We start from the raw sequence: 18,331 nt of genomic DNA, 5'->3' as shown, positions 1-18,331 counted from the left end.
TATTTGTATATCGATTTCATAATGATAAGTTACATCTAGAGCTCGGTAAGTCTGTATAATTTAAGTAACCATTCAAATCCATATAGATTATGAAAATTGGAAATATGTAAAATACCTTATAATGACCGTGAGTATACGTAAGTTGAAATGTTTTGAAAGTAAGTCATGCCATGTTTTTAAAAGAAAAATGTATTTGTGCCACATATAGAGGCACATCGTCACGCATGCGACGTCTTGGAAAAACCAATAAAATTGTCTACTATATATGATAAAGTAAGGAGAATAAAATTGCACTTTAAAAAATGAATAGATCGCTATATTGTAAAAAGATAAAATATTATATGTTTAAGAATAATGGATGAATGAATTGAAGTTAAGTAGAGATATTTTATATGGAGACATTCAGAGTTAGAATATAAAAATGCAATAAGAGTAATTTCAATCATTTTTGACGTTAAATTTATTAAAATGTACTGGACTTACGTAATAGTCTGAATTCTATAAGATATATCAATATCATAAACCTACAAAAGATATAAACTAATTTGAGTATTTACGAATATACTCTTTCTATTTCGTATTTTATCTTAGTTCAGTTAAATTTTTCTTGATCTGTTTAATCTTCACCCGAAAAGAACAAGAAATACATGTTACAAAAAATACATATTACATGAAATAAAACTAATTGCTAGTAATTAACTACTAATAATAAATTTACAGAAAAATAACAAACGAAGTTATCTATCTGTATACCAATAACAGTTATTGAAAATAGTCGGACGAAAAACCTTTTTTTTGACTCTTTGAAGGCAATGCGTCCTACAGATCATATTAATATAGGGTGCTGACTCATCGCATTTGTGAAAACTTGTTCGAAGAAACATACTTCATATATCTCGCTTGGGGACCCTATCTAAAAATTAGTATAATTTATCTGTTATGACTGTCTTTGCCGTACCCAGCTTCCCCTATATTTTGTATTTACTTCTATACCCTAAATTAAAATATTCATTATATGTTTAATTGACTTCTGTCGTGTGCTTTTGGTGTAAGTTCAATTGACATTTTTATAACGAAAAAAGCAAACCTACTTGGGTAAAAATCGTTCTCGAATATTTCTCACAAACAATGTAGTTCTACGTATAGTAACTAACCAAAGGAATTTAACAGACAAAGTTATCGTATGGACGATTTGAAATGACCCAATAAGCACTTTGCTAAAGTATTTACAACCCTTGTCGAGAATCCAAACTATATTGCATCGTTGCTACTATTGTGAGATACAGGTTTACTGATAATTTCCATTGAACTCCAAATTTATAGTATCAAAGTTCCGTATCAAATACCTCATTTAAGATTTTTCATATAGCAAAAAATCCTAGTAACTCAACTGGGTAGAAGCATGCCAAAAGTAAAGCATACTAATTTAAATGAAACAATATTGATTGTACCCTTAGATAATTATTAGTAAATAAAAGATATACTTTTTAGTCTCTAGAATAATGTCATTTATATGTGTCTGAGGCTAAGAAGTTTTACATGAACCATGTCAGACATATATGTATAGCATACATACGACATTTGGTAGAAGGAGAAAAAAGCTTTCATATAAGACCATATAAGTCTAATAATATATGTGACATAAAAAATAATGTTTTTTCAGGAATTTATCAGAAAATTTATATATTATACACACACATATATATATATATATATATATATATATATCTGTCAGAATTAATGATATGTTCGGAAAACATAGTTTTGAATGTATTCTAAATGTTGGAAATCTCTATAGTAACTCTAATTCCATTCAGTGCATTTATTTTTCTGTTAATAAACAGTTTTCTTCTTTTTCAATCTTGATAAATAAAATTAATATTTTGCAATAAAGACTGAGATAATTTAGACTCACAAACAATTAGAATAATAGTATTAAGTTATTATAATAGATTTCAATATTGCTATTCATTTTCTACAGAAATCCTTTTCTGTGTAAAGATAATTTTTATACGAAGTCTATTCATTCCTAGAAAAAACAAAATTAAGAATCATCTGATTAGTGAATTTTATTCGAACGCAAAATAAATATAGTTACGAAAATTATTCAGGTTGAATCAATTTATTATATGAATTAAATAAAAATGAATTACTGAATCTTTTTATATATAAAATATGATCATTCTATCTCAAATACACGGTAATAATGTCAAGCAGTAAAACTTGGCAACCAAAACCATCAATACATTTCTAGATATAATACATTATTTATAAGCAGAACTAAATAGGCATTTTCTTTTTTAGTATAGTCGCATTGCAGACTGTATTGTACAGGGTGTACCGAATGTCCATTTACCTTTATGTTGCTATCGTCACTAAATAGTTTCTATATAAATAAGGTTCTTATATGAATGTTGGAATTTTCAGAATTATTTGCTATTTTTATAATTGTAATAATAATATTTTTATAATTTATTAATTTTTTCTAAATCAGGTGCTGAATGTAACAGAAATGTGTGGTCCACCCTGAATAATAGCATTCCTACATCGTCATATAGTTTTGAAGTAGAAATATTATTAAACCACAGGCGATTTTGCATTTTATAAAACGAATGTTTGCAGAAGTTTTATATTTCAACAGAATTTATTAAGTAAAATATAACTTATTCAATTAGGTAAATTTGCGTATATTATTAAATTTGAGTGACGCTGCTGCCAGTTAGCCACCCAAAATACAAAATGTTTTTAGATTTTCCTATTATTATTGTAAAGAATGTATTTGAAGATTAAAAATTATATTTCGAAATGATTGAAAATCATATTAGCATAGTAGGATTGTCAATAATTTAAATAAAAATTATAGAAAAATTGGTCACCACCTTTAGGGTTATTAAAAATCTAATTTTTACTAATATTTACATCAGTATATACCTTGCCATCGAAAATAATAAACTATGCTAACTATATAGAAATTGATTATTTGTTTGATCAGTAGCTTGAAAAATACCAATTTTTTTGCGATTTTAGTAACTTTTCCCTAACTATCCATAAGAATACCTCGTTCTTCCACGAGGCACAAGATATAGTTACATCCTCCAAAAAATATAAATTCAATTTTGGGAAACATTATACTTTCAAAAAAGCTATAAGATTCACATTATAAACCTAGAAGATTCACACCTAGCAAATATCAGTATTATTTTGGAGAGTATCTATAATTAATTTAAAAAAATAAGTAAATAGCATAAACTCATAAATCAGATATTTTTGCCACTATATTATTATTTCTCACTATATTATATTTTAGTTACATTATAATATTTGAATTCATATAATTTACATTAACATTCACTCCAAACGGAATATGAAATATCTACACCTTCTCTAAAAGCATTTTTTACTTAGTCAAGTGTTCCGCAAAGTGTATAAAAAAGTACGTATTGTTTACACCACAATTAAAACTGAATAATGATCGAATAAATGATCATTTCTTGGTAAGCACGAAATGATTTTTACGCTCATCATTAAATTTTTTTCAATTTTGGTATAAGGGCAATTGATCTACAAACCTAATTATCCGAAAATTCATATTGGATTCAAAAATTAGTCAATTACTTAAACTTTTAGATTTCAAAATTCAAATTATATATTATTACATTATATTTGCATATAATATGGAAAGCTTCAGCAACTTCCATTGTGGTCCAATGCCATATGCCATCAGTTCCTATATATAGAATATATAATTCTAGTGATTACCTTTGTCCTCCGTTCACAAATTCTGACAGTACTCAACTTAAGTATGATTGGAAGTGGAATAATATATTTAATACCGAGATTTACAGTATAAATGGGTCTCTATCGCATTACCATTTTTCATCATCCTAACGATAATGTTGTTCGTTTGTATTTTAAAAATTGGCAGCCTCAAGATACGCGGGACATGCCCTCATGAACGGGCTTAAGAGGCTCGGATTTTCGTCGACATTGACATACAGCTAAAGGATGTCATTTTACATTATATCCGCTCTAACAAGATGGGATTTTATTAGAACGATCATGTTCAGCGAAACCAAAAGTCACTTGAAATTTATGGAAAACTTTTCCAGAGAAAAAAGTATCTCTCTTCAAAGCAACTAGACGCATGCATGAAATACACATTTTGCTAGTGTGGTAAATGGTAAATTCTTTATATCCAAGGAGACAAACATAGCTTAATTTAATTTGGATGTTATCATACATATATATGTTTGCATATAGCTTGAAATTCAAAGAATTTTTCATTGATAAAAATGTTTTGGTATGCAATGTTATGCTTTCATCTTGTGGATATTAAATATTGATAAGTTTAACAACCAAATTCATAATGACTAATTTTATTAGAAAATGTATAAGTATAGATTGATTGGTATCTGATACCTACATATATAATTATTTTATTATTATTAATGCTAATAAATTCAATAGACATATCAAAAAACTATTTCTTTCATTTTTCGCTTGGATGTGTACATAATATCCTGATGAAGCTATTGATATAATTAAATCTTATTCATGATGCGATACCATTGGCAAAGTTTAATGGATTGCATTAATAGTTTCTCGGAAAACTAAAAAAATAATAATCAATGGACATTACACCCGTAATGACTATACAGAATTATAATGTATACAGTTCCGGGACATAGACTCTGAGGAACGCCAATAAATATTATATAGAACGTGCTGGTAAGTAGTCTTAGAAACCGTAGAAATATTTAAATGAATTAATAAATTGTGAATAAGTATATATAGTAAGCCAAGACATGATTCTTAAATTAAATCAAAAATATATTGAACCAATTGGACTCATTGGACAGTGAATATTCGATGGTAAACAAAATGGTTAACAAAATAGAGTTAACCATTCTTAATCATTATAGTATAAAAGAAAAATGAGAAATCTCTTATTGACTTTGTCAAAAGGAAATGAATATCTCTATTAGATATGGATTAAACGGACAATATTGTCATAAGAAAGTATTTATAAATACTATATAGTGGAAATCCTACTTTAATGCATAATATAAATATATCAATCTGTAAGCGTAGTTTGAGCCATGCAAGTTAGGAGGTTAACGACCATCAATTGTGCTTATTGTTAGATTTCGAAAACATATTTGTAAGCAATAATTGTTTATACAACTGTAGACAATAATTTGATAGTCAGTCAGACTTAGAGTCAGTTAGATTGTGAGATAACTGTAATGTAGTCCCTATATATTGACAACCAAATGGTTATCATAATTTATCAAATTGTAAAAAGAACAATTAACAATGAAGAATTCATATCAATCAAGAGAATCATGTTTCTATCCTAATACCACTCTTGCCTAGCACCCAAAACTAATGGACGCATTGATAGTATTAGAGATACAACCAAATCATTAACCAACCTAAGAATAACAATTCAATATATTTAATATATTTAATTAATAAAAATTATTTGGTGTAAATAAAACCGATATCATTAAATATGAAACTGGGCTGTTAATCGGTGATTAACGTTTTGACTGCCCCATGTTTACACTTTTGTTAAGTAAACGTGCGGTAGCTTTATTTACAGATTGCAAACTTCGTTTTATACGGCTATTTGGATAAATTCTACCGCATATGCTTTAAACGTATTGATTATTTCTATTTCCATAGAGGAAATGATTTATTTACCTTCTGTATTATTTCATATTTTTGTTATTTTTTGAATGAAATTAATACAAATTTATGTAATTCATGTCGTTTTCCATTATGAAACTGTTTATCATTGTATTCAGTACAGATACAGATAATCGACATGTGGTGTTATATATAGAACTTGCTCTGTTCCTAGGTAGTTATAGTAATTATAAATTCATATAGTAATTATGGTTCAGGAATAATGTATCACAAGTGTGTGTATCTTGTAGGATTCTAAAAACAATTTGCAAATAAACTAGTCAACAATCAATGTTTTGTAGATGAATGAATACTAATGAATAGTATAGTTCTCGATAGATATTTGAGGTTAAAATTTTTCATTGGGGTAGTTATAATGTATATAAGCATGTATCTATATGATAATATAAACAAAATAAAAATATTTTCTGTACGTCATATATTTTTTGTGTTATCCTTCCACGAGTAGCATTCGACGCAATGAATCGATACCACTTGAATGTATACAAAATATAAACCACACACACTTAAATCTACAATCTTTTTTGCGAAGTAAATAAAAAACCATAAAAAATCACATATAAAAATCACAACAAATCAAATTACACTATATGAGCAGTGTGTTTCAATCAAATTTTAATTGTCAATAAATTACGTAACGGTAACACAAACAAATGGCCAAGCAAGCACTAATGTGCGGTTCGTGTCACTGTAAGCAGATTTCTTGTAATTACATAATGTACCAAGGGATACGGGTCAGTTCATTTCGTATGACCCGGTTTCGTCGTGCGAACTTTCGACGAAGGGTAGCTTCACTCTCCGCAACCCGACGGCCAAAGACCAACCCGCGTGGCGGTCGGATGGGTACTGAACGTGCTTCGCCGAAACACAATCCCGCACTACGTCCACGAACACGATTCTACGGCCATGGAACAAAGTGGGAATGAAACAAACATATCCAGAAAACGCAATCTGTCCTTGTCTTTCAGCACGGCGTGGCGAGGTATGCTATGACGTAGAGACTTGCAGTACGACCGAGCTTGCGCTCCGGGAGGCCAGGCGTAGTGAGTTCAAGCTTTGAGCTTTTGAGAGCTTTTTGTGACTCCGTTGAAAAGACGAGGAGCAACGCGCGAATGGGTTTCTTGAGAGTGATCGTTGTGATTAATTAATTTTCATAATCATTTCTAACGTTGACATATCGTTATCGCCGTTATTAGCAGCATGTTGTTGCGTAAAACCACATAGTATAATATTCGCAAATATTATGGCTGATTGAATTAATTTAATCTGGAATCTCAAATAAACGCGCTATTGCACCATATAATTGATAGCGGAGAAACTAACACACACACACACACACACACACACACACATAAATATATATATATATATATATATATATATATATCATTGGTTGTGCACCACTGCTATAATTTGAAATAATTTAATAAAACATTGGACATCAATAAACTTCTATTAATTTCTGTCATTAGAAAGATTACATCTTATGACAAATAGTTCAAATTTAGTTTCTATTACATAGCGGTTAACATCAGAATTTCCAGTAACAAAGTTACTGGCAGGATATGGCTCGTTACGTTTAGCTAAGCATTTTTAGTAAGATTAAATTTAATAAAATATAAAACGAATAGTCTGCTTCGGTTACGCAACCGTGAACATTTTTCAAAATGTAGTCATTTATGAAAATTTTGCAAATTTTATGTAGTGAGAAAGGAATTACAATTATAATGTGTTTATCCTATAACCTGGAATCTAAACAAATTCAATTTCCCTAACAATATACAAATACATAACTGCTGCTTGACAAATTTATTAACTTCCCGTAGGGCAAGTTATTGTAATGAGCCGAAAATGGAAATTAAAAATTTTTACATTTCTCGACGTTTTGAAGGTTTCTGAACATTTTGGCATACCTTAGAAAAAAATGATGCGTGTGTGTGTGAGTGTGTATGTATGTACAGATACAATTTTTCGTCCACGTTTTCGGGCGCACGGATCAACCGATTTTAATAGTTCAAAAAACATGCGATTCCTATTGATAGGGAGATGTACTGATTAGTTTTTGGCAAAGGCAGGTCCAGACGATTAGGAGATACGGAGAAAAGAGTGCAGAAAATAAAAATTGAGTTTTTGAAAGATCGGAGCATCCGATTTGAATGATCCTAAAAGCATTCAATTCGTAATGACGGGGAGAAGGGGTGATTAGTTTTTGGCAAAGGCAGGTCCAGCGGTTTCGGAGATATAAAGCTAAATGTGCAAAAAATGGCAGTTTTTTAGAGAACTAAGCGTCCGATTTGAATGATTCCAAAAACTTTCTGCTTGTTTTAACAAAATAATTGATTTTGTAAAAAAAAAATTGCTTCAAATTTTTTTTTCCAAAAAATTTTGTTTTTGTGTATCAAAAATAATTCAGATTTTTATTTTAATTCTGTTCTAATATACTTTAAACAAATAATTTCAACTTTCCAATTTAGTTTATATAATTCTTATAAATATTCGACAATGTTACAATATTTATAATAATCTATTATATCTCAGTATTTCTCGAACATTTTGTTACGATACGGGAAGTTCCAGCAGTTTGCCTTAAGGCACGATGCCATACACCCCACTAGTTTATCTTTTATATTGAGCATCTAGTTCTGTATACCATTTTAATGATTAAAAAATATTAAAAAAAATGTTAATGATTTTTCATTTACATTACTTGATCTTTACAACTACTAACCCCTTAAATATTTCAGGATCGATATTTTTAATAACAGAACTATCGATATCAATGTCGAAAAGTCATCTGCATTGGTTATTGTCGGGTTAGTGTAGGCGTCGCGACGCCTGGCCGACGCCTGCAACGGACTATAATGTGCGCGTAGCCGGTCGATAAAGCGACCCAAAGCGCTCACTCGACTTGTAAACCGCGGACGGCTACGATACCGACAACGATTCTAATAAAATTTAATAAAAAAAATTCAACATAAATTCATAATCTATTTTAGAAATATATAAGTTTTATTACATTGATGAAACTAATATGCAACATGCACACTAATATAAAAAATCATATACGCGAAACTTTTATAAAAAGAATTTCTCAATTAAGGGTTGGCCCCTGGTTCTCTGCTAAAATAGACCATAACATAGCGTTATTATGGCAGATGGTAGAATAATAGTCAAAATGTTATGTACTTAAACCAACTTCACGTATGTATTATAAATGCACATTGGGAAGATGCAGTTATGGTAACTTTTTTTTGACGCTTCTGCGTTCTCTGAATTAGGTTTTATATTTGAAACGCTTGACTGCAAGCAAGTACATAGCATTATGACAGTTTTTATTATCATGTTATATAAAGAGAGGAGAGTAACGTAGCGTTGCCAAAACAACGCTTACGGTCTATTTTACCGGAAAATTAGCCCCTAAGTATTATCCATTATATAAAAATAAGTCGGGGTTTCCTTCCTGACGATATAACTCCAGAACGCACGAACCGATTTCGACGATTTTACATTCGTTGGAAATGTCTCAGAGTCCGTGAGGTTTATAGCAAAGAAAATTGGAGAAAGATTTCAACAGAAAAGCGGAAAATACTTTTACTTGTTTCACATACAGCGTCATCAGTGATACTTAGCATGTACTACAAATTAATTTTTTGTTTGACTGCTACTCACTGTTCTCTGCTCAGTTAATTTCATGTGACTCAGTTAATTTCATGTTCACTGTAAAATTGTGCAAAAAAGTAAAAAAAAAATCAGTTATTCGTTTCCTAGCATTTCAATTGGAAACCATCAAATTAATCACGTGTATTGTGCAAATTTACTTCATCTGGTGTTGAAACGGAGTTCGCCCGGTTTGCTAGTGTTTTATAATAACTTATATTTAACAAATGACTTATGCATGAGATTTTAATTAATTTCTCTCAAAACTAATTACGAGTCCAATACATTCATGCATTATACATTTTTAATAGTACTCAATGTATTTGTGTTTGAAATTTCGTTCTTAAAATAAATGCAAGAAATTTGAAAACTTTAAATTGCCACATTGAGCCATTAAAAATAAGCAACTGAGCATTTTAGTTAAAAACATTAGAAATCTCAAGTACTGATAAAAAATTAAAGTTCAATAAGTTCAATCTAGTTCAAGCATATCCCATAGATATAGAAGTCACATTTTAATGTTTTTTTAACATTCGAGTATTCACTATCTATTAAGACTAGTTAATTTATTTATTAAAAATAAATTAAATCAAATTTATTTTGTTCTGGTATATTCAAGCTAACTTCAATTTCTTGAAAATGTCAGCTACTAATTTAGTAAAACTATTTACTAAAGTATTACTCAAGTGGTGATACACGTGCATAAATTCAATAATATGCGCTCTCAAGAAATCAAAATGCCAAAAAAAAAAAACTGTTGAATGGGGAGTGATGCGGCGAAGTTGACTAGACAGTAGAAAAATAAAATAAAAATTTGTAAAACAGAAAAAATCAGAGAATTTAATTCAATTTTATTCCAAGCTTATATTAAATACTTTTTTCAACATTGATATGAATTTGTTGCAGAATTACTAAAGCATATTGTAGAAAAAAAACTTATGAATTAAATATAAATTTTGTTGAATACTATAGCACTTATTCAAGTTAAATACTATTAAATTTATTCTAATTTTTATAATAAATATCATACTATATGATTCCAGGAAATATATTACACAACAAAAATCTATAAGGTTATTTGTTCAATAATTTATAAAATCTGTTACAGAAACTAATTTCAATAACTTTTTAATAATTATTTTTTAAAAGGTGTCTTTGCACCATATCGCTTAATTCGAATTTATAACAATTGGTTTATACTTTTATTAATAATAAAAATAAAAACTGTTTTATCTTCATCCCTTTGATTTAAAAAAAAAGTATAACTGGTTTATATATATATTGTATTATTCATTTATCATAAATTAATTTAAATTACTTTATCTTATGGTAGTTATTTTTATCATCAAGTTTTTTTACAAAGTTTTACAAATTCAATTTTATTATCGCTTTTTGCTTACCTGTGTTCAATTTGTCTTGAACATTTTTTCAATTTTCTTTGATTTTAAATAATGTCAATGTAGAAAATATGTAAACAAATATGCTTATTTTCATTCTGTATATAACTACTGCAATTTGTTTTTGTTGAATAAGTTATAATTTTTAAAAATATTTGTGCCCAAAATATCCGCCCAGCCCTGTACTAGGCGATTGGCTTACTCACCCCTCAAACACAATTTCAGCAGATTTCTTTACGCGATTGCTGTTATCACGAAACAGAAATCAAATTATTAGCTACCTCTAGATTTGAACCTTCAAAACGATATTTCGATGGTCGATTGCACAAAGTGGTAATAACAGTAAATAAAATCTAAAAACGGATTAAAAAATTTAAGGACTCATTCGAATTTGAGACAATTACGAAGTTTTATTGCTTTAAGTGAATATCGCTATAAATAGGATAAATGGTTTCGGTGCATGTAGAGATAGCATTTATGGGGTGATACCACTCTAAATTGGGGAGAAATATTTTATACCCTAATATTTTTTGTAACTTAAATTTATTTCACAATTGCTAAAATGCATTTCAAAATTTTGAATGCAAAAAATTTTTTGGCGATTATCTTAGCCTATGGGATGGAGGATGGTGACAAAAACTTTTGCATTTTTTTGCTAATTCCACATAAATGATTTGGCCGATCGTCGCTCAAAATAGATAAACGCTAGTTCTTATCAATATACATCGATTGGCTTTTCACCTGTTTTAAAGAAACTATTTGCAATGACTCGAAACGTTAAGAAAATAAAAAAATACCAAGTCGAATTTATTTGTAAAAACAAATTTCTTCTTCGAAAAATTAACAAATCATAGGTTGCAACATTTTATTTTATTGTTGCCGCAAATCTTTCACTTTATACATGGCGTTTAAAATCTACACTTAAACAATGTTAGTGCCGATAAAGAAACTGATTTCACAGTAAAGTGCATTAAATCGTTATATTGCATTACAAGTAAAATTTATATCGTAATTCGCATCTTGACAAGTGGAAAATGTCAAGAATATTTAATACGTTTCAATAGGTCTGCAAGATTCACTTCTTTGATAAGGGACAAATACCGCAGAGCTTTTGAAAGCTTTCTATTTCTTGGCTTGCACTAAAAATAAAATGACGCGATTACAAGCAAAACTATAAAGTAAAATTTTAGAAATGTATGAATGTTTAGCTATAAAGCAGTCAGTTTTCAGTTTTGTGTGAGGCCCAATACTATCATATATTTTGAAGTTTCAGTTAATACCTGTAGAATATTTGCATCCCATTACTGACCGACTCTCGGAAACCAATAGAATTGTGATTTGAATAGAAAAAAAAATTTTTTTATATAACTACTTGCTTGCAAAAAAGAATAGTCGATAATAGAAGCAAATCTAGTCAAGGAATGCCTTTAAATTATTTTATGTTAAGTAAGTAATTTATCAGAAACGCAAACTTATGCGAGAGTGCATATACAAGTACCTCTGTTCATGCATTATGGTGACTTTAGAAATTTAAATAAAAAATACGCGTATTTTGCGAGACGTAAAATGTAAATAAATGCAAACATCTAAGGACGTATTTTGTATCCTTTCAGAGCGCATATTTTTCTTAAGGTCTTTGCTGGAGATTTGTGCACATGCTTCTCTCTATCATATACATAGAACGTAGAACGTAAATATTTAACTAGGGTTTTTTACTACGGTCATAGAGCGGCTCTTGTGCGCTCTTTATGATTCTGTCGAGGTTACTGTTCAGGACGATTCTGTATTCTACATCTCACAAGGAATAACTAATTCAATGCATAAATAATTGAATGAAAATAATGTTGTATTGTCCTGTATAATTATTTCCGTCGTTTTTGGTGACATAAAGGAGTGATTCGAAATAATTTATTCCTGCGATAAAATAAATTATATATAAAAACAAATTATATATATATATATATATATATAAATATATCTACATATATATAAAAATAAGTCGGGTTTTCCTTCCTGACGATATAACTCCAGAACGCACGAACCGATTTGGACAATTTTGCATTCGTTGGAAAGGTCTCGGGTTCCGCAAGGTTTACAGCTAAGAAAATTAGTAAAAATCAGCATCGCATCGTGCCTTAATGCAAATTGCTGGAACTTCACGCACCGTAATTAAAAATTCAAGTAATGACATTAGTGAGAATTATCAGAATTATGCTTGGTTAAGTCAACGAGCAATTCTTACCGCAAAGAATATTTATGTACACGCACTGAATTTCACCATTCAATAAAAAATTTTGGCGATTTGGTGACATACCAATGATTCCGACTGGTCTTCCGTTCGACTTAAAACAACTGCAATTTCCAGTTCGCCTTGCGTTTGCAATGACAATTAACAAATCGCAATAACAGGCCAATCGCTTAGTGTTTGTGGGATAAATTTCAAATAGATTATTTAGGAAATCATTGTTTTTCACATGGGCAGTTATACGTTGTCTGTTCACAAAAACAAAAAATGTGGTTTACCAAAGAGCACTTCAATGAAATGAATAATTTGCGGATTCACTTCCATTTACTTAGAGAAGTTCAACTAAAAAACACTTCATTTTCGTAATCGAAATAAATTTATTACTGTTGTGTTGAAAGCAAATTTTTCCTATTTAAATATAAAACGAACAACAAATTTCTTTATCTGGTGGCGAAACGGAGTTCGTCGGGTTTGCTAGTATATATATATATATATATATATATATATATATATATATATATTAAATAATATCTATTATTGATTACGACTTGTTCATGAATAAATAATTATATATTATATATATATATATATATATATATATATATACATAATTTTAGTATCGTGATGTTAGTGATTGTACTCCTTTAACATATTGACCAATTTTTATAAAATTTTATAGATACATTTAGCAGAACTGATAATTGATTATCTCAATTGAAAACACGTTAAGCCCTAAATTTTCAAAAAATAATATTGGTAATTAATTTTGTAAATTGCGAATTTGTTCAACATAAATATATACATTTACTAGCATTGTGATAAGATATTTTGAAGTAAAGTGAAAAATGTCTGAAAAATTTGCATACCAAAAAAAATTCATTTGCAACTTTTTTTGTAGTAGCTGTAACCTTATGAGAGATTGAAAATTTTTTAGAAATTAAATGCTTATGTAAAGATAATTATCATATTTTGTTCACATTTATAACCACAATGCAACAACTCCACCTTTTTTATTTTCCACAAACCTCGAACTTCCATATCGGAGCTTTCAAGCTTCAGTTGAAGCTTTCGCTCACCATCCCTAGATGTAAGCACAAATAAAGTCCGACTTCGTACGAGTCTGAACGAAAACATTCGTTCACAGCCATATTGTTGTATTGCGGTGAAAAACGTCCAGACGAAGTTTATTTCCAAAATATTAACAAAAGTCAACTAGATGTGACCACAACCATAAAACTGATAAAAGCTTGGATTAATTAGTGTCGTGGAAGAAATAATAGTGACTCAAATATGTGACCAAAAGCAGAGACCTACTTAAAGGTGGCCTCGAAAGGGTACGTAATATAAAATATTCATAAAAAGATAAAAAATATCTGAACAGTATTTTTTATACGAAAATTAAAATGATAATTCATATAAAATTGTAAGTGATAAATTATAATTTAAAGTTTATTTTATTGATACGTTATATAAGTTAAGGTTATGTTGATATGCATGTCATTCAAAATTGAAGTTGTAGTTACAACCGACTAAAAAAAGACAATATATATATATATATATATATATATATACATATTGGAATATTATTATATAGAAATAATACTCATAATCCTTATACAATATAATGATTTGGCGATAATAATAATAAAAATATTATTTGGGAAATGAATGAGTTCGCAAATGTATGTAACTAACTAGTGAAATAAAATTACATATGAATATTATATAAAGTGAATAAAATTTGTATTATAAGTATATTCTAATTCAATGTACTTATAACAATATAATAAAAAAATATTTTATTGAAATGACTATAAATTCTAGGTCAAACTTGACGCAGTAGTATAATCTGCGTGCGTAGTATATGAATGAAAGTATAAATATTATAAATATAAATATAAATATAATATATATATATATATATATATATATAAATTCAATGTTTTGAATAAGTAACTTTGACCTGCCTTATTTTTCGATATACGTACATATGCCTTAATAAAAATATGATTTCATACAAGAAACGACTCGCCAATAATTTAATAAAAAATTATGAATCGATATATTGATCTGCATAAATTATCCCATATCTGCAAAATCCAGGTTTTCATTAAATATCATATGGCATATAAAGCTTATCGATTTCAAAGCCCAGGGTAAAAATTGCGGCGAGTCAGGGTTGAAAACCAGTTGACCCACATTCGCAAACTAAACGCGCACGCATTAATGCGCATGTGTCATGGCGCATTCGATACCAAAAGCTCGCTCAAAATGTAATAAAAAAAAAGTTAGATAAATATATATAATTTTAGAATTACATCACTTATCAGTATTAGATAAAAAGTGTTAAATATGGTTTAAGTTCTGTTCAAAAAATCAAGCAATATGTGTTTTAGTGATATGTAGTATTAACAAATCAAATCAAGATTATGTTCTAGAATATAGTGAAAATGCAGTGTTATATTATGCAATAAAAATCATTACTAATATTACGTGAAGTACTGTCATATGAAACTCGATCTCTATTACACAAATAAGATAATAAAAATGTTGAAAATTTCTGTAAAAAATGAAATTATACTCAAGCCGATGTTAGCGATTTATGATTCAATTGTGAATACAAGGTTTGGATTAGTTATAGTGATTAAAATATTTTTTTATTCAACTCATATGCAACTTTTTTGGTCGCTGACAATCCATCGTTAGCAATTGGAGGTATGCTGAATTGTATCTACTGAAGCTAATAAAATGTTAGAATAATGTTGAAAAGTTGCAAAAAAGATAATTATAGATTTGCTCAAGTTGTGTGATTTTTGTTCCAAAAATGCCTAAGCCCGTCCCAGTGGAGGATCTTATCATTCCTCCCCAAGACGGAAGGATATGCGTACGATATGCATCTGTCAAATGACGTGCGTATTGAGCAGCGTTGCCTTGGTATATCTGACAGTAGCAATCTACATGCCGTCTACCCGCGCCTTCCAATCTGGCGTATCAGAAGTACCAATGATGTGCACCACAACTCGAGCCATCACAACTGACAACTGCGACTGGGGAAGTTGTGGTGAATGGTGCCTGAGCAAAACTTCTGGTTCCTGCATGCAAATATATGTCAACTTGCGCAGAAACGGCACTGATTTACTATTCGGAAATTGTACGAACGCAGCAAACAAGACTTGTTACGGAATTGATCAAGACAACGCCAAAAAACACAAGTGCGTCAAAGAAGATGCAAAAACCTCACCGGTACCTTCAATTGCACAATGGGTGTGTGCATTAATATAACTGACGCATTTGAGTGTGTGTTTAGTGAAACTGACCCTCCTCTCAAGTGTAGTGGAAGACGTGGAAAAATCACGTGTATCGATATGCATGGGTTGTTTAGTTGTAATCGCGGTATTTGTGAACGAATTCGGACACCTTATAATTGTGATAGACGTTGTGTTGATATACCTACAAGAAACAAGAATATGCCTCTCTTGAGCGGTGACCGGTATACTTGTCCCAGTGCCAACGAGCTTCAAACGTAGACACAGGCGAAGAAGTTTGGAACGAATCGAAGATAATTTTTGATGGCGTCCTGTCATGTGGTTACAAATGGTACAAATGGAATAGAAGCTGTCGATTGTATAAATGGTTCCGTCCTCGAAAAAAATATTTTGACAGATTTAACAAATTTCACGTACTTGAGTTATTTGAGTATATTCAGCACTAGAGCTGTCCACAAAATTGCACCACCGGAAGCTGATTTGATCATAGCCAATGAAAGTAGACTTTTGATTAATTTAGAAGGTTGCGTCAATACATTACAAGATGAATGCAATGGTTTCCTGAAAGAATTTGGCAAAGATGGAACAGATCATAATGCACGTGCACGTTTTCCATGTTTCTTTGCAGAACATGATACATCTATGGTCGTAGCAAGATTCGACTTAGCTAAAACTTATAGGCAGTTTGTTGTGGCTTCTGTGTTACCATCAGTTTTGTTTGTAGTGTCTTGTTTAACATTGATTTTATGCCAGCGGACAGTGTAGTGGGCGATGATGCCAAAATGCGATTTAAGGGTTGTCCAGGGGCTGAACTGATTGTTGCAACAGGAGAAAAAGGTTCACAAAATAATCTTGCTGATGGAGGAGGAGGGGAAGACGGTGTTATGGCCCTCTGAGATCCGTCACGTAAGGATAATTGATAATAAGCCAGACTTATGAGATAATGAATTGTGAATAAATGACTAATAATGTGATTGACTATTTAACTTCTTTATTCAATCCAATTAAAGCTGACAATATGTATTTGCAAATGCATACAGTATCAATAATTTAGATATTGGTAACAAACAATGAATGAAGTCAAATATGATGTTTTGTGAATCATATAATGTAATATGACTCACAATAGCATTATTTGAACTCTTTGCGAAATAAAACTTATATTGTATACTAATATGAAAAAATAATATGGGTAAATCAAAATAATGATGGATAAAAATCTTATTAAGCGCATGAAATATTATCAACATTGATTCTAATTATATATATATATATATATATATATATATATATATATATATATAATTTAAGTTATTTCACTGAGATTAACTATGTTATTTTTATTACAGGCGTTCCCCTACTGCAAGACAGTCCCGTTCACTAACAGGTGTGTTTTCACTACAATAGTCCTGCATATCGAATGAATAACATCAGACAATATAATTTATAATACAACATAATTATTAACAACGCTGATCGGACAACACCCGAGAAGACCAAAACTTAATAGCAAATATTGTAACACAGAATATTAGCACGCGCTTGTTACATCTCAGACTGCCGCACTGAGATATTTAAACTTCTCTCTAGTCTTAGATTCCCCCTTCTCTCTATATTAAGTAGTCCTAATAATAAAATTGCACAAGTTACGCTTTAATTAGTTGGAAATAGTTTTGTTCATTTATAGTTTCTTGGAATATTGCAACCATAATAGACACAGGGAATTGACATAAAGACAATTTATATAATTGAGTTATTATGACCATAGTATCTCCTGTAGTTTACGACACATAATCGAATGGCAAAAAACTCAAGCGCTGCGTAATTTGAAGCCGGGTGAATCTCTAACGCACAGCAGACAAACTAAATAAATTATATTACGAAACGGGGGAGCGCGTGATAAAACTCATATTATCAATTGCATTCATCATTTACGCATCTCATTCATCAACAAGCTGTGCTCATCGCTAAACAATCGCAGCTCTTTTGTATATAGAGTTTTGCTAGGATTCACTAAAGTAATTAAGACGTAGAAGTAGAATTTGAATCTTGGT

General features: G+C 29.9%; 1 pseudogene; it reads left to right on the top strand.

Moving 5' to 3' along the window:
- Window positions 1-15,835: 15,835 nt before the first annotated feature.
- On the top strand, window positions 15,836-17,173 carry LOC113386774 (annotated as a pseudogene).
- The last annotated feature ends 1,158 nt before the right edge of the window (window positions 17,174-18,331 follow it).

The sequence above is a fragment of the Ctenocephalides felis genome, unplaced genomic scaffold (assembly GCF_003426905.1).
Source record: "Ctenocephalides felis isolate EL2017-DRISC unplaced genomic scaffold, ASM342690v1 CF-g0.4_SCAFFOLD_03571, whole genome shotgun sequence".
Classification (NCBI taxonomy): Eukaryota; Metazoa; Arthropoda; class Insecta; order Siphonaptera; family Pulicidae; genus Ctenocephalides; species Ctenocephalides felis.
This window is presented reverse-complemented; position numbering and strand designations above follow the sequence as displayed.